Below are 20685 nucleotides of genomic sequence, written 5' to 3' on the forward strand. Positions count from 1 at the left end.
CCACCAGAGCACCCTGGGAAGGGCTGGAGGCCCCCTGTTTCAAAATAAGCATCTACACAACGTTTATTTTGAAATAGCACTTTTGAAATTGGTGCTATTCCTCGTGGAATGACGTTTACCAATTTCGAAATAAGCCCTCCACTATTTTGATTTAATTTTGAAATTGCAGTTTGGCTGTGTAGACGCTGGTAAAGTTATTTCGAAATAACAGCTGCTATTTTGAAATAACTTTGCTGTGTAGACATACCCTGAGTTTGCTAAAGTCTGCCCTCTTGAAATCCATTGTCTTGATTTTCTTGTTGTCCCTCTTCTCATTCTTGAGACTCATGCACTCTAGCATTTCATGAACCCTTATACCCAGGCCAACTTCCACTTTCAAATTCTTAACCAGTTCCTCCCAATTTGTCAAAATCAAACCTAGAACAGTCTCTCCCCTAGTAGCTTTCTCCAACTTCTGGAATAAAAATTTGTCTTAAGTACATTCCAAGAACTTGTAGGATAATCTGCGCCCTGCTGTGCTAGTTTCCCAACAGATGTCTGGGTAGTTGAAGTCTCCCATCACCACCAAGTACTGTGCTTTGGATGATTTTATTATTTGTGTAAAAAAGCCTCACCCACTTCTTCCTGATTAAGTGGTTTGGAGCAGACCTTTACCATGACATCACCCTTGGGGTTTTTTTTTTTACACTTTTTATACTTATCCAGAAATTTCAACAAATCTGTCTCCTATTTCATCTCAATCTCAGTCCAAGTGAATACATTTTTAATATATAAGGAAATGCCACCTCCCTTTTTTCCCTGCCTTTCCTTCCTGAGCAAGCTGTACCCTTTTGTACCAATATTCCAGTCATGTGTATTATCCCACCAACTCTCTGTGATGCCAATTATGTCATAGATATATTTATTTAATAGCATTGTGTGTTCTTTCTGTTTATTCCCTGTACTTCTTACATTATTAAAGAGACATCTAAGATACTGATTTGATTCCCTCTGACCCAGTTCTGTCTGATCGCTCCTTTATCCCTGCTATTACAGTACATGCTTCCCCAATTTCTGGCCCTTCTCCCAGCTCTCCATGTTTTTGACTTATCTATGGGCTTTGGTCATCTGTCTGAGTCAAACCTAGTTCAAAGTCCTCCTCACTAGGTTAGTCAGTCTATCTGCTCTTCCTCTTCCCCAATAGGTAGACCCCATCTATGCTAATCAGTTATTTTTACTGAACACCAAGCCTCCCTGTACATCAACTGCAAGGGGTACTTCTCTGTGATCCTGCAGGCTGGGTCTGACCACTGGGGCCAGTTAGCGGCCATCAATGTGGGCTGGTCCAGCAAGGCACACGACGTGCGGGTGTACCACAATTCCTCTGTGTGCCAGAGGCTGCACGCCGGGACTTTCTTCCCCGACCGCCACATCAGGGTCAGGGACATGGACATGCCAGGTGGATGCGGCCTACCCCCTACAGCCCTGGCTCATGAAGCCCTACATGGGACACCTGAACCCCTCCCAGCAGGCCTTCAGTGCCAGGCTCAGCAGTGCCCGCACTGTGGTCGAGGGGGCCTTCAGCCAACTGAAGCCCCAATTTAGATGCCTTCTCATCCACCTCGACTTCTCTGCACGTGGTGGCAGCGTGCTGTGTGCTCCACAATTTATGTGAGAGGAAGGGGAAGGCTTTCCTGACATTCTGGATGGCAGAAGCTAACTGCCTGGCTGGTCAGTACACACAGCCCTGCACGGCTGCCAGCCAGGAGGCCCTTCGGGGGGCTGTCTGCATCTGGGAAGACCTGCGAGAGAGCTTCCAGGTGGACGAGGACTGAAATCCCCCTGGCGTGCCCCACTGGGGCCTTCTGCCTTACATTCCACCCATACCTCCTTCCCCTTTCCCCTCCCTAACCCCCCTTTCTGATGTACAATAAAAACACCTGTGTTGCCACAAAAAACTCTCTTTATTTAACATAACTGGGGTGGGAGAAACCTGGTAGGAGGGATCTGGAAGGGGGAGGCAGGGAAGGAAGGGCAAAGGGAAGCTCAGGGTTAGGGGTCTTGCCAGCCCTCCTGTCTCGCAGCACTGCAGGTGTGGGAGTCTCGGTGTCCCCGGTGGGGAGTGGGTATGAAGGGTGGGGCATGAGGGACGGGGGGGGGCGGAAGAAGCGATAGGGGGAGCAGTGGTGGAAGGAGGAGCGATAGCTGGGGTGGCCACAGGGGCTGGAGCAGCAGGAGGCAGCAATCGTTGCATCAGGGTCTGCAGGTGTTCACAGAGGGCATGGCCCTGCTCCCGCAGCTCCCACAAGCTCTCCCGCCGCAGCTGCAGGTCTTCTTGCACCCAGCGCTCCTGGCTGTGGACCTGCCTTCCCTGTAAACGCAGGTGCTGTCGCTGGTACTCCTCCTGGTTGCAGGTGGATGTTCCAGGTGGGGTGGTGCGCCCTGCACTTGCAGGTGCTGTGGCTGTGGTGAAACAAGAGAAGTGGTCAGTTCTCTTTGGGACACAGTGGGTGAAACCCAGCTCCCCTCTGCAAGGTGAGGACGGCAGGTCTCTGCACCATCACATCCTGCTATCTCCAGGAGTTGGAGCTGGCCCAGGACTGCACCCCAGCCCTTGTGCTGCCTATAGTGTGGCGTGGGGAGGAAGGGGAGATGTGCCCTGCCTCTGTGTAGAGGGGGCATCTGAAGGGAGGGCAGCGTGTAGTGTCTCTCCCCGGGGTCAGGAGCCTGTTATGCACCTTCACATGTAGACGTGTGTGGGGAACAGGCCAGGGCCCCTGCATGGCACCCAGTTGGGGCCACATGTCCCAGCTGGCACGACAGATGCACAGATTGCCGCCTGCTCCGTGGTCGGCAAGGCCCACGCGCGCAGTCCCTGGGCTCCCCCTCTCCCCTCCCACCCTACATAAGGGAACCGTGATGGCACTCACATGTGGAGGCCTCCCCAGCCTCGGATAAGGCTGCTGACGGGCTCTCTGGTATGACTCAGGGGTCCTGGGTGCAGGGCATGCTCCCTGCAGGCTCCTGCGGCTCCTGGCTGCCGTCCTCCTCCTCTTCCCCTGTGTCAGGGGCATGGCCCTCTTCCCGGGGTCAATGACCACCGGGGGGGCACGGACAGTCTGGCTCCCCCAGGATGTAGTCCAGGGGCTTGTAGTGCGGGCAGGCCTCTGGATCAGCCCCTGGTTGGGAGCCACTGGCATAGGCCTGCCACAGCTCTTTTATTTTAGTTCACACCTACTCCTGGCTGCGCATGTGGCCTCTGGTGGCCAGGCTGGCAGCTGTGCAGCTGTAGACGGCCGCATTCCTGCACCTAGTGCGGAGATCGTAGGCATTGGAGGCCTCCCCTCAAACCTCAATGAGGTCCACGATCTCCACACTAGACCAGGCAGGCGCCTGCCTTTTGTGGCCCCTGGCAGGCTCCTGGGAGCTGCCAGCCTGGTCATGGGGAGCAGTGGAGGGATGGGTGGCAGTGGGTTGCTGGCTCATCCTGTGCCAAGTGCACAGTCTGCTGGCTGTGTGCTGGCAGGCTTGCAACTGGCACAGGCACTTTATTCCTTTTAAAATCAGGAATAAGGGATCTTTCGAAAAAGGCTTTATTTTCCGAAAGATCCCGTCTAGACTGGCGCTTTTCTCCGGCAAAGCCCCGAGCCGGAAAAAAGCAGCAGCCATGTTTGTACAAATGAAGCAGGGGATATTTAAATCCCCTGCTTCATTTGCAATTCCGACTTGTCTCATCTGCATCCCTTTTCCAGAAAAGGGGTGCAGTGTAGACACAGCCATAGAGCCTAGGAAGAACCTTTCCCTAAAAGCAGTGTTTTCCATCACTTTCCACTCTGGTATTGAGGGCATTCTCCTCATTCAGAGGCAAATCTATTAGGCAAAGTGAGGAGTAGCTATTTGGCTATCCTGGCTGAGATGTCATGTAAACTTTGGCAATGTTCTAGAAGCATTGCCTGCAGAAATTTCTGCACCTGTTTGAGCCATGACTTTATCAATTAATTGATAATGATCAAAAATGATCTAAGCATCATCATCTTTATGTGTTGAATTCAAAACCTCCTGCAGTGAGCAAGGAACAATTAGGGAAACGGCCATGTTATTTACGTCCTGTTTATTATCCCGGCCTTCTTCCAGTTCTGAATGTCCTGAGCCCTGCTGGACCAGACTCCATAGTGTAAATTATATGATATTTCCATTCTAATGTTGTTACAGATGAGATCAATTTGAATAAAAACTAGGGAGTCCCAAATGAAAATGAATGTTTATTTCTCTGGTTGGCTTTCATGCAGCAAAACACCCAATAGAAGCAATGACTTTCATGGTATTTATATATATATTTATATAACAAAAACAACAAAAACTACTTGAAGGAATTATGTAAGGGACACATTTTCACAAGGAAAATCCAGCAATTTAAACAAAAGACATGTGCAATGTTGTGTTCTTTCCACTAATAGTGAGTAATACAAGAAACATCTCCACTATTCCCTGATATTTTTTAAAATCTTCTTTACCATTCCAACTCATTTGCATGAATTATAAAAACTAAGTACGTCATGGTAAGCAAAGATCATAAGGTACTCTTTATAAGTGATCCTACGTAAAGCACAGAATCTGGTCCAAGCGGTGAATATAGCTGGAATACTTGTTAATCATGTCTATAATGTATTAAATTCAACTGCGATTATTCCAAAATAACATAGCGCGCATCTACACTACAAGCCTTTATTTTGAGATAATGTCGAGCAGGAGGACATCTTACTCCAACTTCTGGAAACCCTCATTTCATGAGGATAAGGGAAGCCAAGAAGAGTATTCTTCCTTCGACTCCCTACTGTGTAGACAGCGCCAAAATCCAAGTTAAGCTATTTTGACTTAAGCTACGCAGTTGCATAGTTAATTCAGCTTTAGCCCCGCTGTGTAGATGTATCATTAGAGACCAGATACAGGGCTAGACCATTTGTTGGACCAAGTATGGCCATCCTTATGATCTTATTATCTTATAAGAGTTAGCTCTACTGTCCTGCCTTAATTTCTATGTATATAGAGTAAGTACAAAGTCCTTTGGAACGCATAAGGATGAAAAATTCTCTGAACTTATATAACTTTAGTTGGGCTGATCTTCTGGTTAAGACCCTCTATTTATGTGCCTCAATTTGGATTTAAATGCCTTACTTTAGGTACCCAAGTTTCACATTTTTGGCCTTAACCTTTTTCAGTCTCATATATATTCTAAAAATAAAGAACATAAAAATCTTTAATAAGGTAATAATTCTTGTCAGTGTGAAAGAGTTGACATGAGTTTTAATTACTGTGTTTATCACACTTTAAATACAGAGATATAATTAAAAACAGAGATATAATTGCCATTTTTTTTTTGAAAAAAAGGGATATTATTACTTCCTTGCCTCTCTGGCATGTTTTGTGATTCAGTACAGTAGTGTTTGAAAAGCACTTTGAGATCATTGGCTGAAAGGTGCTCTGCACTTGCAAAAGGATTATTATTTACCATTCCACATGGGAAGATGGCTGCTTTTCACATGGAACTCTGTTAGTATATCTTACAGAGTAAGGCTATGTCTACACTGCCGGTTTTGCCAGCAGTGAGTATGCAAATGAGGTGCTTAATAGCATATAACAATGCCTCATTTGCATAATTTATGCACACTTTTTTTTTTGGCGGAGAAAAAAAAGTAGTGTGGACGTTTTCTTTTTGCACAAAACCCATTTTCCCACCAGATCCTAATGCCCCAAAATAGGAGGTTTACCAATCTGGCAGGAAAAGGGGGTTTTGCACAAAAAGAAAATGTCCACATCACGGTTTTTTCCGCAAAAACCCCTTGCGCAAAAACTCATTTTTTGAGGCGTACAGGATCTTTCTAAATGAGGTATTTCGATCGAAAATGACCCATCTAAACTGCTGGGTTTTTTCTAAAAGCCCTGTTTTGAAAAAAAGTGGCAGCCGTCATTATGCAAATGAAGTGCGGGATATTTAAATCCCCGCTTCATTTGCACTTTTGATGTGTCTAATTTACATCCCTCTGCCAACAGAGGGGTGTAGTTTGGACGTACCCTTAAAGAAATGTTTTAGCTTTCATAAATTCTTATTTCCCCTCCTGCAAAGACTACATGCCTGGTCTATTTCTTCTTCTTTTAAAAACTAATTTAAAGTACCATTTAATAGAGGAAATTTGTACAGTTAAAACAGGGTTAAGAATTTGGCTTAAACAAGTAAAAGGTCAAGACACAATTCCTTTCAGACTTACAGCAGTGTGGATCAGGACTAACCCATCTAAATTCAATGGAGTAACATTTAAATGAGAGGAGACTCAGACCCTATGTTTTTACTTGCTTAGCCAGTTCCTTAAATCAATAACGAATGGTCTAGTAGCACTTTATAGACTAACAAAACATGTAGATGGTATCATGAGCTTTCGTGGGCACAGCCCGCTTCTTCAGATGACTGAGGAAGTAGGCTGTGCCCATGAAAGCTCATGATACCATCTACATGTTTTGTTAGTCTATAAAGTGCTACCAGATCATTTGTTGTTTTTTTCCTGTACAGACTAACTTGGCTACACCCTGAAGTTCCTTAAATCAATGTTACCTGAGGAAATTAATAACTGGTGTAAATAACAAGACAATATGGCCCTCAGTCTTTAACTCACCCACTGTGCTCACTTATTTTTATTAAGTTTTCTCAGGTTGGGCTTATTTCTGAGCTGAATAGTTCTTCCTGAAAAATCACACAAACACAAAGAATTTAGGAACTTAGACTTAATTCAGTGTCCTGGCTTTCATCATATATTTTAACATAGTAATGTGTACGTTTAGATGGGAATAGAAAATAGATGAATTGGTCCTATGGGGTTCTAAAGACCAGTCAGATGTACCAAAGCTTTTGTAAACAAAAAATAGTACACAATGACACAATCCTATATAACACTAGGCAGATCAGAAAAACAGGGATTAAACATGAGCAGAGGGAGTGGAGATAAATAATGCTTTTTTTTCTTAAGAATATTTGTTGACTTTATATATATGATATTGACTCAAACAAGAACCTCTGGAAGCAACAGAACTTCCAGAAACATTACACATTGGGCCACTTGCTCCCTGTAACTACTCCATCTTCAGCCACCCACTTCATAACAACTAGAAGAGTTGTGTCTGTAGTAACAGAAGATGGAGTTGATGTAATCTGATGAGGTTTTTTTTCTGAAAAATTTCATCCTGATAGAATTCCATGTATCCTTGTCCTCCCAACTTCAACCCCTTCTCCATCCAAGATGTCTATGGAATGTAGATTCCACTCCGTATGGCAAAGGAGCATGAAACAGAATTCAGAGTCCATCAAAGTGCCTTGATCAGAGGAAGTGATCACTACTAAGAAACAGAGTGCTTATTTTCCATGGAAGTTAAACACACTGCTTCTTCTGCATTGTCATTCAGGCAAAGGAGGAATCATACATTGAACCCAATTCTCCTGACAGCCAGTCCAGTGCGGAGCACTGCAATGGGCCAATGATGGGACACCTATTTACAGGCATTCTAAGAGGTCATAGCACTAATTTGTTTTATACTCATACATAAACTGCCTTTGACCTACAGAACATGGAGAGGAACAAAAATGATAAAAGGTTTAGAAAACCTGACCTATGAGGAAAGGTTAAAAAAAACTGGGCCTGTCTTAGAAAAGAAGACTGAAGGGGCATCTGATAACAGTCTTCAAACATGTTAAAGCCTCTTATAAAAAGAACTGTGATCAATTGTTCTTCATGTCCAAAGAAAGAAGGGCAAGAAGAGATTCTTTAATCTCTTTCCTAAACATTAGAAAACCATTTTAACTGCAAGTATAGTTAAGGACTGGAATAGGCTTCCAAGGAAGGGTGTGGATTGTAGATTTTTAAAGATAGGTTAGATAAACACATGTTAGGGATGGTGTAGGGCAGTGGTCACCAACCAGTAGATCGGGCTCTACTGGTAGATCTTGGAGCCTCTGACAAGTGATCCTGACTGGTTTGGCCAAAAGGCTATCAAGTGCCTACACTTCAGCTGCCCCTTACCCCCACTGCTGTGCATCTCCTGCCCCTCCCCCTGGGAGTCTCCTGCTCTCTGTGCAGGGCAGGGGAGGGAAAAGAGGGGTGATGATGTCAGGGTGCCCCCTCTCCCATTCTGTATCCTTTCTCTACAGAGCAGAGAGGAGGCACAACAGGACCAGGGATGGTGTTTGCTGGCTGCTTTTGGGAGTGGTTCAGGGCCAGGGCAGGGGTGAGCCTGCCTTAGCCCCACTGCACCACCGCCCAGGAGCCTCCAGCAGCAGGGGCAGATATACGGCAGGGTGAGCGGGGCGGCCGCCCTGGGCCCTGTGCTTCAAAAAGCCCCGCGCTTCAAAAAGCATGCGCCGTGGCAAAGGGGGGCCCCGCAAGATTATGCTGCCCTGGGCCCCGCAAAACAGTCATCTGCCCCTGACCAGCAGTGCCCAGATGGAGCCCACATCCCAAACTCCTACCCCAGTCATGATCCCCCTCATGCACCCCAAGCCCTTATCCTAGCTCTGAGCACCCATGCATCCAAACATCCTGCCAGAGCCTGCACTTAGAACCCCCTCTTAACATCCAACTGCCTGTCCCAAGAGCAGCTCAGAGCCCCTCGCACACTCCAAATCCCTAAATCCAAGACCAGAGCCTGCACCCCCAACCCTCTGCCCCAGCCTGATGAAAGTGAGTGAGGATGGGCAAGAGAGGGAGGATGGAGTGAGCAGGGGTGGGGCCTTGGAGAAGTGGTAGGAAGGAAGTGGGACAAGGGTATTCATATATGAGGTAGATCTTGGCTTGCACTTAAATTCAAAAAGTGATCTCGTGCTTAAAAAGGTTGGAGACCACTGGTGTAGGGTATAGTTGGGCCTGTCTTAGCTTAGGGGACTGGACTAGATAACATGTCAAGGAGTGTTCCCTGTAAGCTGAGCACTGGGGCATCCATCCTGGAGAGATTCAAATGTCTCCCAGGTGATCAGCAGAGTGCCCACAGTCCTTCAGCCAGCAGCATCTGCTTCTACAAGTGGTGCACATTGGCAGGTGCCTTGGTGCACATAACAAAATTTATTCTGTTCATGGATGGAAAAAATTAGCGGGAGCATTGATCTCAAGGTCCCATCTAGCTGCACATTTCTATGTTTCCATGTTCTGTCTTTCCTCTAATTTTCAGCATAGTCATTTCATGTGGCTTTCCTGTGGTTAAACTCTGCCTTACAACATAATTTGCCAAATTTAGCCCTGATATTAACTGCTAAAATCCCTGGAGTTACACTAGCACTCATTGGCCTGATATGCTACTTGTAATGAGACGCTGATTTCTTCTTGAGTTATTACTTAACAACTTCACTCCCAAGGCCTTGTTTTGCTGTGCCCCTGTAACCAGGCCTGGCGTAAATAAAATATTTTAAAAACGTAAAAAGCAAAAAATAGTCCTGCAGCACCTTAGAGACTAACAAAAAATATAGATGGTATCATGAGCTTTCGTGGGTATAACCCACCAAAAGCTCCTGATACCATCTACATGTTTTGTTGGTCTCTTAGGTGCTACAGAACTATTAGCTGTTTTTTTCGTTTTTTCAGTTACAGACTGACACAGCTACCCCTCTGAAACAAAACATTAAGTAAGAGAAATCATTTGTGGCTGTTTTAATATAAATTTGATTCTCTACTAAGACTTCATCAATTTTAGCTCCTGTGAGATAATATTTATCCAGTTAAGAATAAACTGGCCTAAAGAGTGAATTCCTAGTAGGCAAAATTTGTATTCATGCTGCACTGACTATGAAAACTCCTCCAAGGATACAAATTAATACCTAGTGGACCAACTCAATCCTGGTTAAAGCATATCCCAGCCGTGACTATGTCTACACTACAACTCCAGCTCCATGGCACAAAAACAAAAGCTGTGGCATCCAAAAAAGCTGGGCAACCAAAGCAAGCACTGCAAGAGCTTTGCTGTCCCTCAAAGAGGTATGCAAGCACACAGCAGAAGCAGAGAAACGGCTGTCCAGGTGGGTCCCTTTAAGCATGTGTCTCTCTGTGCAAGGCTCCGGCACCAGCACTTGGAAGCAACTGGTGACCTAAAGCCCTGGCTGAACTGGTTGCAGGTGGCCTTATATGCGAGATAGCGTCCAATCAGTGTGGATGCTATCTTTCAAAAAAACAGATCGCTTTTTTGATGCACTTTGTCAGTGTGGACACTCTCTTTTGGAAGACTTTTTTTGGAAGATCTCTTCTGGAAAAGCTTCTTCCAAAAGAAGCCTGCAGTCTAGACGTAGCCTCAATGGAAGACAAAATAATTCTGCCGTGACCCAGACAATAACAATATTGATATGTTGTACAGATACTAACATTGCTCTTTAATTCTTTGGATTATGGATATATATTGTATATATTTTTGAAAGCCAACCTTTCAAGGAAAACACCAACCTACAATATGTAGTATGATTGATTCAGTAGGAAGTACTGTTTGCTCTTTGTTAAAAAGATTAGGGAAGGATTAAGTAGCTAAGAAAGGAGATGGATAAGATGGGTAAATGGAAGTGGAACATAAAGGAATGAGTAGTGACAAAATGGGTCCTTCTATTCAATTTTCTCAAAAAGTATTCAAACTGGCATTGTTGTTTTTTTTGTTGTTGTTCGTCCATCATGGTCGATGAAGACCTCAACACCACTAAGTGCTTTGAGATTGGATACAGTGTGTCCGAAGATGACTTATCAGCCCAATTCGGGCACCAAATGTCCTGGAACATGTCGGGTAGACATGTGTAGGCATTGCAATTGTTGCGCTGGTAGCTTTGGACTTGCGCAGCACGCACTTGTGTTGTGCTTCAGAGATGCGCCTTGTTTCGAGAGCTTGGCATCCCTTGTGGATGAGACTGCGCCAGGCAGGGCGGTTGTGTGCCAGTGATTCCCAGGTGGTTGTATCAATTCCAAATGACTTCAGGGAGGCCTTGAGTGTGTCTTTGTAACATTTCCTCTGTCCATCACACGAGAGTTTACCAGTAGAGAGTTCCCCAAAAAGGAGCTGCTTAGGTATACGTTCGTCCGGCATACGAATGACATGACCTGCCCATCTAGTCTGTGCACTCATCAGCAGAGTGTAGACTGATGGTAAACTTGCTCGAGAGAGAACCTCAGTGTCTCGTATTTTGTCTTGCCATCTGATGCGTACAAACTGGCATACAACAAATTTAACTCTGCTAAAAGGAAATAGGTTTTCAGACCATGTATAAATAACCTGAAGAACTCAATGTCTCATCATATTTTTGAGGCCCAAACATTAGCAGAATAAAAAAGGACATTTGTATGGATAATAAGAATATCTACTGTTATGTCAGTAAGAATTAAAGGGAAAATTAAAATGGCCTCTCACTTCAGGCCATAAACCAGTCACTAACTGCATGGGATTAATTAAACAATTTATTTTATGAGTAGTTGACCATATACTGGTTCATCATGAGGTTTCTTGCATGCTTTTCTGAAGAAACTTCCTCCAGCTGCTGTCAGAGACAGAGTACTGGAGTGGTGGACCATTGGTCTGATCCAGTATGGAAATTCTTATGTTCTTGCATGCTAAAGCACAGGATAGTGTTAAGGAGCATTGTGTTGTGCCATTTTTTGGATAAGACATAAAACCAGCTGTGATCAACTGTCATTTAAAATCACGTGACCATTTTTAGAAGAATAGGGATGTTAAACTCAGGCTTCTTTCTGAAGAAGCTTTCTTTGGAAGCGATCTCTGTAGTGAAGATACCCTCAGTGTCCTGGCCAAATTCCTGCTTCAGTAATTATATTTTCCTTCTTCAAATTTCCCCAGGGGTTTTAACTGGAGACAGCATCTTTCTTCACTTCTGAGTCTAAATTGCTTCCTAGTGTCATTGTGCAGTTTTCAAAAGCTGCTGCATTCTTCCCCGTAATAATAATACACAGCCCTTTTAATCTATTGATGCCTCCACTTTAGTGGTGGATGAAATTATTACTGCAAGTAAAAGCTGTGAACTTTATTTAAGAGTTAAATGTATTAAACCACAGGTAGGTTTTTTATTGATATTTGGGTCATGCAGCATCTGATGGCACTGGCACAGCAAAGCCAGTATGGTCCTCTATGAGATTTCTGTGGAATAAGAACAGCAACATATTTACTATTTTAATCATCAGATATTGACCTAGCCTGCTAAGTTTGCAGTTATTCCAAATTCAATTCCAAAGTCCAAGTTTTTGGTTAGAGCCAGTCTCTGATTACTATGAAGCACTCACTTGGTTGGCAATTTGGTAAAAGTCATTTTCCTCAGGACAAAACGAAGACCCTACTCAAGAGACAGCCTCTTGCAGCTATAAACATCCCGTACCATACACCATGGCTGTACATTCCTGGGGCCCTCTGCTGCATGGGATTTAAACTCTCAGAAAAGAAAATGAACTGATGTAATCTTGGCAGCAAAATAACAATGTGTTAGTTTACATCAGTGATTCAGAGTCCACAGAGTAAACACAGACTTCATAATCTCATTAGAAACAAATTCCATGGAGTGGCCATTCTGGCAGTGACTTCACTGACAAGCCATTTCAACTATTCTGATCTTACTTGGAGTGCAATTTACAGAACAAGACTGGGTAAAAAAAAAAGAACATGATCAAATTACAGTGTCCTAACTTTAAATTCCAGCTCCCTATTCCTTAGCCCTGTGCTATTTTTATACCACCAAAGTTTTCTATATTATTTGCTCCAAGGTGAATGGCACATAGGCATATGGAATAAAATGAATTTGCCTCTCTTTGAATTATGCTATCATGTTACTGCAGCAGAGAAATAATAACAGAGCTCTTATCTTATGCCCAGCAAATCTTATTCACAAATTATTTTACTAGTTGGATATGCATGTGAATATAAAAACACAGGCACACATCCTCTTATTTAAACAGCAGTGCTCTAATAAAAATACATGAAAGTAAGAAATGGCAGAGTTAAGAAAATATATTTCTAGTCACTGAAATGCACAGTGGGGTTAAAGTAAGGTCAAGATCTATTCAGGCTATTTATGTTAATATTAATGTTGCTGACTTTTGTTGCTATTTCTCTAAATTTTCTTTTATTTATATGTAATGTTTAATGTTTAGATACAGTTACAAGCATCTAAAAGGGTGCTACAAAGAGAAGGGAGAAAAATTGTTTACCTTGGCCTCTGAGGATAGGACAAGGAGCAAAGAGCTTAAACTGCAGCAAGGGAAGTTTAGGTTGGACATTAGGAAAAGCTTCCTAACTGTCAGGGTGGTTAAACACTGGAATAAATTGCCTAGGGAGGTTACGAAACCTCCATCACTGGAGATATTTAAGAGCAGGTTAGACGGACACCTGTTAGGGATGATCTAGACAGTGCTTGGTCCTGCTGTGAAGGCAGGGGGACTAGACTTGATGACTTTTTGAAGTCCTTTCCAGTTCTATGATTCTGTGATTCTATACATATTTCATAGGATAAAAAAAGCTACCATAAAAAGCCATACTGACTTACATTTTCGTTAGCCCACTGCCACTGAACAAATTCTATAGCTAATGTGTTACCATGCAAATGAATGCAACTATCTATCTAAGGTATTGTCATTGAAGTGTATGTAATTCTATAGCTTAATAGGTCATTAACGAAACAGACATAGATCTATAATCTATGTGTTAGCTGTGGGACCACGTTTGTTCCATTGGCAGCGTAATAATGACACCTTCATAGATATACCTATGGTACTACTATAAATTAATAATATATTGCAGAGTGTTTTTCATTTAGAAGGATTCTAGAGAGAATCATGTTACATGTTGTTATCTACTAGTTATGCATGATTAAAACAAGGAACTAAGGGTACATCTAGACTACACCTCTCTGTCGACAGAGAGATGTAGATCAAGCACATCGAAATTGCTAAAGAAGCAGGGATTTAAATATCCCACGCCTCATTAGCATAAACATGGCCACCACTTTTTTCCAAAATGGAGCTTTTTTCCAAAATAAACCCTTTTTTGACAGATCCTATATTCCTCAAAAAATGAGGTTTACAGGATCTGTCGACAAAGGGCTTATTTTCGACAGCTCCACATCTAGACAGATGGGTTTTTTTTTTTAAAAGCTCCGTTTCAGAAAAAAGCAGTGGCCATGTTTATGCTAATGAAGCACGGGATATTTAAATCCCTGCTTCATTAGCAATTTCAACATGCCTAACCTACATCTCTCTGTCGACAGAGTGGTGTAGTCTAGACACAGCCTAAGAGTCAGGAGTTTTGAGTTCTGATCCTACGTTTGCCATAAGTATTATAAAATCTACCTCATAGGGCTGTCATAGAGCTTAGTTCATTTGTATACTTACATTGCTGTGAGATTATTAGAGAAGATGCACATATATAAATAGTACTATAATAATTAGTCAGCAAAGCAGCAGTCTTGGGGGCAAAAGATGTATCCTTATGCAACTGCATAGGTAAAGGAGATATTATACCAGCGTTTCTCAAAGTGGTCCATGAAACTACTTTGAGAAACCTGCTAACTGGCTGTTCTGGTGTGTTTATTTACTGGCTCCGTGGCCACAGGGCCTTGCAGATCCCAATGGCTGCAATTTGTCATTTACAGCCAAGGGATGCCGCAGGAAGCACTGCTTCCCACCACTCCCCTTGGCTACAAACAGTGAACTGAAGCCAACAGGAACCGTGAGGCTCCATGGCCATGGAGCCAGTAAATACACACACCAGAGCGGCCAGTTAGCAGGTTTCTCAAAGTGGTTTCGTGGATCATTTTGAAAAAAACTGTATTATACCAATCATTTTCTGAGAGACTTTCTGCATTAAGGCCCTGGTCTACACTAGGGCTTTATTTTGAAATAACCTCACGCCCCCTTAAGTTGAATGTATAAGCGGAGCATTCACACTATCAAGCCTGTTATTTTGAAATAAGGGGCTGCTTATTTCAAAATCTGTACTCCTGATTTTCCTGGGGAATAACGCTAATTGCAATATAGTTATTTCAAAATAGTGGTAGTGTAGATGCTCCGGTGCTGCTTTTTGAAATAACTACTCCCCAGAGTAATTCAGAATAATTATTTCCCAGTGCTTTCTGGGGCTGTAAGTCGAGGGAGCACATCCACATTTATGGAGCCTGCCTCAGACTAATTTTGAGGCTTCCGGTTGGGACACGCAATTTTGATTTTGTAAAATCAGGAGTTAAGTCAAATTTAGTTATTTTGAAATCATTTCCTAGAATGTGCTATAGTAGGTTAATAATTTCTTGTAAACTTGACAGTCATCAAGGTCCACAAGTCAGACTTCCCCAATTTATGGACTTCATGCATTTTCCCAGGACAGCTATAGGCCCTGCTCCCTCATGCTCAAGGACTGCAGATTGCCCCACTGTGATTAAGGGAAAAGCCCTATGTCTGCCTCCTACACTGCCACCAGCTAGCAGCCCAACACATCTCCTTTCCACCACGGGTGGACTGCACCTTTGAGATTAATTCCACACTGAACTCCGGTTAGGACAGGGAAACTCAACATCATCCTGTACTAAAGACAGTCACCAAATGCAATAAATGTAGCTCAGATATGTTAGCTCTGAGAGATGCATAGACAATGGCTACATACTTTACAGCTAGTATTAATTTGCCATAGACTATCATTGGCAGAGTTATTTCTAAATCAAAACAAAACACAAAGAAAACATATGACTTTCTTTACACATTCAAAGCACTACAGAAAGAGACTCTTTAACATAGGCAAACTGCATTTGATCTTCAAAGATAACATTTCGGGAACATTTGGGACTGGAAAACAGTCTCTTGAACCACGATGGGGCAGCAGATCACATCAAAGATTTTGGGCTTTGGGCCACTCTACAAGTCTCCTTCTATCCTCTCAGCATTTTCTAAGGTGGCTGTCATCACAGGACTGTATGCATGTCTGCTGCTACAAAAGGAACACGTACCAAAACTGTCTGGGGCCTGCTTGCAATGTAAAAAGCAGGGCTGAGAGAAGTGATGAGTAACAGGTGTAACAGAGACATCTAGTGGTTAAGATGGTGAAGTGCAAGGGCTTCTGCAGTTTACATGGTAGGACTGTGGCTTAAAAGCCAAAGGAGTCTGAGAATTTAGGATTCACCACCCTCTTCATAGACAACATGTGAAGTTTTATGAGGGCAACAGTGAATGTATATATAATAGATATTAGAAATGAAACAACCTTAGTAGGTCACAACTCCACCACTCAGCTGGTACACAAGTGTTCCTTATGTCATGACAGGCTTTCAAATGTTGTGTCTAGTCCTGAACAATCCAACATTTCTTTTGAGTTTTCCACAGCCTCCTGAGCCCACCTCACCCACATTTCCCTTATACTAGGTCTAAATGTGCTTTGCTTAATTTCCTTATAGCGGTCCTTTTGGACCACCCCAAAAAAGGACTGTCCTTTCCTCCTGCTTTTAACACCTTTTTAATAGTACTTCCCTGCCTCACTTGGTCACTAACTCTTCAAACAATACAAAGGTGAGTGTCAATTTTTTCATCATGAGTCAGTGTATTTTGGAAAAGGGCTGAGTGTTTGACAGTTCAAAGGAGAGAGTCAGGAGCTAAAGGCCTTTTAGTGATAAAATGGAGCCCTGCTGTTGCTAAAAAATAAAGATATCTGAGGCATCATAGATAAGACCTAGAAAGTTCCTCATCTCTTCCCCCAACTAGTATTAATTTGCCCTAGACTATCATTGACATGGTTATTTAAAAATCAAAGCCACATACCAAGGCAACATAAGACTTTCTTGTCTTAGTTTTCAGCAGCCCAGCTTGTAAGCATTTTTCCCCCCTACTCTCCAGTTCATAATGCTACCACAGTCCTCCAGGGGCAGAGGCTTTATAATCTCTAGCTCCCACAATGCCTTGCAACACAGACAAGCAAACTGATTAAATACATCATTCTATTTCAAAATGGAGATTTAATTCTTTCAAAAGTTCTCCCATTTTGACTGTTCTCCTCAAAACTCTTAAGCAAACAAATACAAATGAAGGGCAAAGGGAGAAAATTCTCCTTTCTTATAGTCTACTGACAACAGCCAGGCCCTCCTCTAAGTGAATGTGTTTCAGCTAGCTGCCCTGAAATGGTGCATCAGCACAGGTTCTCTGGGGATATCTTGGAACAGAACTGGTAAATGGAGTTGCTGATTCTGTCCCTAATCTTCAAGAAAGCTAAGTGTGTTACTGACCACTTAGGTAATTCTGGCAATCTTTTTCCTTCTAAAACTAGAGCTTCTTCTATTTTTGAGCAGCTTTACTACATGAAGATATAGGATATCTCAGAAGTTAAATAACAAAATTCCTGTTAGCATCTGGGGATTCTCATGCTGCTTACTGTGGAAAGGGAAATAGTTTCCTGTAAAAGACTGGAAGGAGCCATTAAATTTTATTACCACCTAAGTTCTTAAACATTAGTGCTTTCCTTTACTAGTACTTGGTTCCCCAGGTATTTAGGCAAAGGTTTTCAGCAATGGCCAGTGAGTGTGAGTGTCCTATTTTGGGGGGGGGGGAGAGAGAATACAATTGAGGTTATCAAAGGATCCTTTCTGAAAACTAGAGCCTTTGCAGCTGTGTCATTTTGAGTATCTAAGAACTGAGACATTTGCCCTCAATAGTCACTTGAAAATCTTGGTGTAGAGGAAAAGAACTGTTGGAGCTCCCAGAAGGAAAAACAATTCTGCAAGGTGGGTCCTGGTACCTCTTTTGTTTAATTGAGCTCTATAATTCCTGCATAATTACTTTGCCCAGTTTGGTGAGTTCTGAAAAGTTGTTTGAAGGGATGATTTTTGAAATATTGGGCATTCACTGCATTTTCTTATTCATGAAGGCATGGAAAGTGTGTGTGGGGGGATTAAAATATTGCCTTTTCTTAACCTTTGAAATATCAGATACTTCAATTCCTTTTCCTTCAAGCTCTGGGGCTTTATCTAAACTAGAAGTTAAAAGTCTGGTGGTAGACTGTTGTTTGCTTGATTTAACTAAAGCCTTCTAAATCTCCAGATAAGGTAAATCCAGTTATTTTCTAACCTAGTTTTAGCACACAAAGTTTAACTTGCTTTGACTTGTGTACAGTTCTAGCAGGTATTGGGTAGAGTTAGATAGCTAATGCTATCTAACTATTCTAATACACCTTCAAAGACATGAGGCAGTCTATGGGATATTCTGAAGTCCAATCCCATAATAGGATGAATTTTAACAGACCGCTTTCATCTACAATGTTAATTTAATCATTGATGATAAATAGGTGTTTACAAATACAAAGAATTAAAAAATCTCAGCTCTGAAGAAGTGGGTTTTGCCCATGAAAGCCCATGACACTACATATATTTTTGTTAGTCTCTAAGGTACCCAGAACTACTTGTTGCTTACAAAGAATTAAAGAACTTTAACTAACGTGACTGATTCATTTCACCTCTTTATTGTACAACATTTACCTTTTTTGCCTCTTTGTGAAGTCACTGTTTTGCTAGTTTCCTAGCTTAGATAAGACCTAAATTTGTAAAGTGAAAACCAAAGAAAAGTTACACCTGTTATCTTTAGGATTGTTTAAGCAAAACCTATAGTAATGATATTTCTTTGAAACTCTATAGCAGGGGTGGGCAACCTATGGCTTGCAAGCATAGCCAGATATGGCTTTTCTGAAGCTTGAGCCCAGTCCCTCCCTTTGCTCCCCCGGGAGCAGGCAGCCCATGCTGGCGCTACAGTCAGCAGGCCTGAGCAAAACACCCTCTGCTGGCCAAACTGAGCATCAGGGAGCCACGTCATGCAGAAAAGCAGCTGTGGGGCCATTTGTTTTTCCACACACTGTGGCTATGCCTACACTGGCAGCTTCTTGTGCAAGAACTCTTTTGTGGAAGAGTTCTTGTGCAAAAAACTCTTCCATAAGAGAGCGTCTACACTGGCATGTGCTTTTGCACAAGAGATGTGCTTTTGCGCAAGAGCATCCATGGCAGTGTAGACGCTCTCTTGTGCAAGAAAGCTCTGATGGCCATTTTAACCACAGGGGCTTCTTGCGCAAGAAATTCATGTTGCTTGTCTACACTGGCCTCTTCTGGACGAGCTCTTGCGCAAGAGGGTTTCTTCCTGAGACGGAGCATCAGAGTTCTCACGCAAGAAACCCTGATTTTCTACAGTACAACGTCAGTTTACTTGCGCAAGAACGCACGCTAGTGTAGACAGGTGGCATGTTTTCGCACAAGAACGCGCCAGTGTAGACACAGCTCTAGTGTCAGCAGAGGAGGGGGGAGTAGTGCTTCATGGTTGCTCCCACCCCCAGCACAATCTTATTGGCCATTTCTGGCCAATGGAAGCTGCCTGTTTGAAGAAGAGGCAGCACAGGAAGCACCAATCCCCCTCTCCTCCAGCTCTTATTCACTGAGCACATATCCAGGCAGCTTATGTGGGGGCAGGGCAGGCTCCTGATGGAGAAACAGTCTGAGTTACAAATCTTACTAGCAAGTGTCCCAGCCAGAGCCTGCCAGTCCCTATCTTCCCTCCAGCCCTCTGCCCTGCCCCCCTCCCTTACCTCCCTACCTACCCCACATAACTCAAATCCTATGCTCCCCTGCTCTGCCCATACCCCTCCCAGAAATTGCACCATAAACCCCTGCCCTAGGTTACAATCAAAACCCCTGGCCAGACACCCAACCACACCCTGCTCCCACCCCTGTCTCCTGGTCAGACACCTACTCCCAGTTTGCTCCTGCACCCTATCTCCCCCAGATTCTGCATCCCTATCCACTCACTGGCAGCTTTGTCCTGCACACAGGACCCCTCATTTTTGGCCCCACCCCAGAGCCTGGGGAGGCCACAAAATCCACTAATCCTGGAACCCCAGAAGAATTAATCTGGCCAGAGACCTTGAACCTCAGTTCTCCCCGCCTTCTCCCCAACATGAGGCTGCAGTACCAGGGGAGTGAAGTGTCTCAGTTGGGGGACACATCAGTGAGGGTAGGAGGTTTCCAGAGGGGTGGGTTGTTTGTTTTGCTTCTCATTTGTGTGGCCCCCAACTGATTTTTCTGTGGGACAGTGACCCCAACCCAAAAAAGGTTCCCCACCTCTGCCATAAATAAAGACAATGTTGAAACCTTTTGTGTTGGACATAATATTTTACTTTATTTAAAAATGAAGTCTGGCCCACAAGCCCCCATTTAGGGCCCAGACCCTATCTGGCTGCAGCATTCTAACACTCCTGCACCCCACCACCACCATCAACCCTGAGCCCCTCATGCCCCCATATCCCCAAACTTCTGCACCCCTACATCCTTAGATTCCTGCATCCCCACTATAAGATTGACTGAAGACAGCCTGAATACGTGCATGAAGCTGGATTTGATGTAAACTTCAAAGAAATGTGTGAAAAGATGCAGCAGAAGAAGTTGCATTAAATAAAGTCTGTGAGTACAATGGTTCACTTATGCTATTATTAATAACCTTCCCATCAATATGTTATGTGCTCTCCTCTGCACCCAATTCACAAAAGATTATTTTTTTCAAACTCTCAGCTAGAGAATAGTGATAGAGATGCAGCCGTGTTAGTCTGGTCTGGGTGAAACAAAAGACAGAACTATGTAGCATTTTAAAGACTAACAAGATGGTTTATTAGGTGATGAGCTTTCATGGGCCAGACCCA

At 43.4% G+C, this 20685-nt stretch overlaps 1 long non-coding RNA gene across 2 annotated transcripts in view; it reads right to left on the bottom strand.

Moving 5' to 3' along the window:
- Positions 1 to 1984: 1984 nt before the first annotated feature.
- Positions 1985 to 20685, bottom strand: part of LOC142831289 (uncharacterized) — a 75363-nt gene continuing 56662 nt past the window's right edge. The window contains exons 3-4 of one of the 2 annotated variants that reach the window (XR_012907004.1): positions 6648 to 6715; positions 1985 to 2442 (exon numbers count right to left, since the gene is read on the bottom strand). This is a non-coding gene — a long non-coding RNA (uncharacterized LOC142831289). The remainder of the gene's footprint in view (positions 2443 to 6647; positions 6716 to 20685) is intronic. The other variant, XR_012907005.1, reaches the window with a different exon arrangement.

This window comes from Pelodiscus sinensis, chromosome 13 (genome assembly GCF_049634645.1).
Source record: "Pelodiscus sinensis isolate JC-2024 chromosome 13, ASM4963464v1, whole genome shotgun sequence".
Lineage (NCBI taxonomy): Eukaryota > Metazoa > Chordata > Testudines > Trionychidae > Pelodiscus > Pelodiscus sinensis.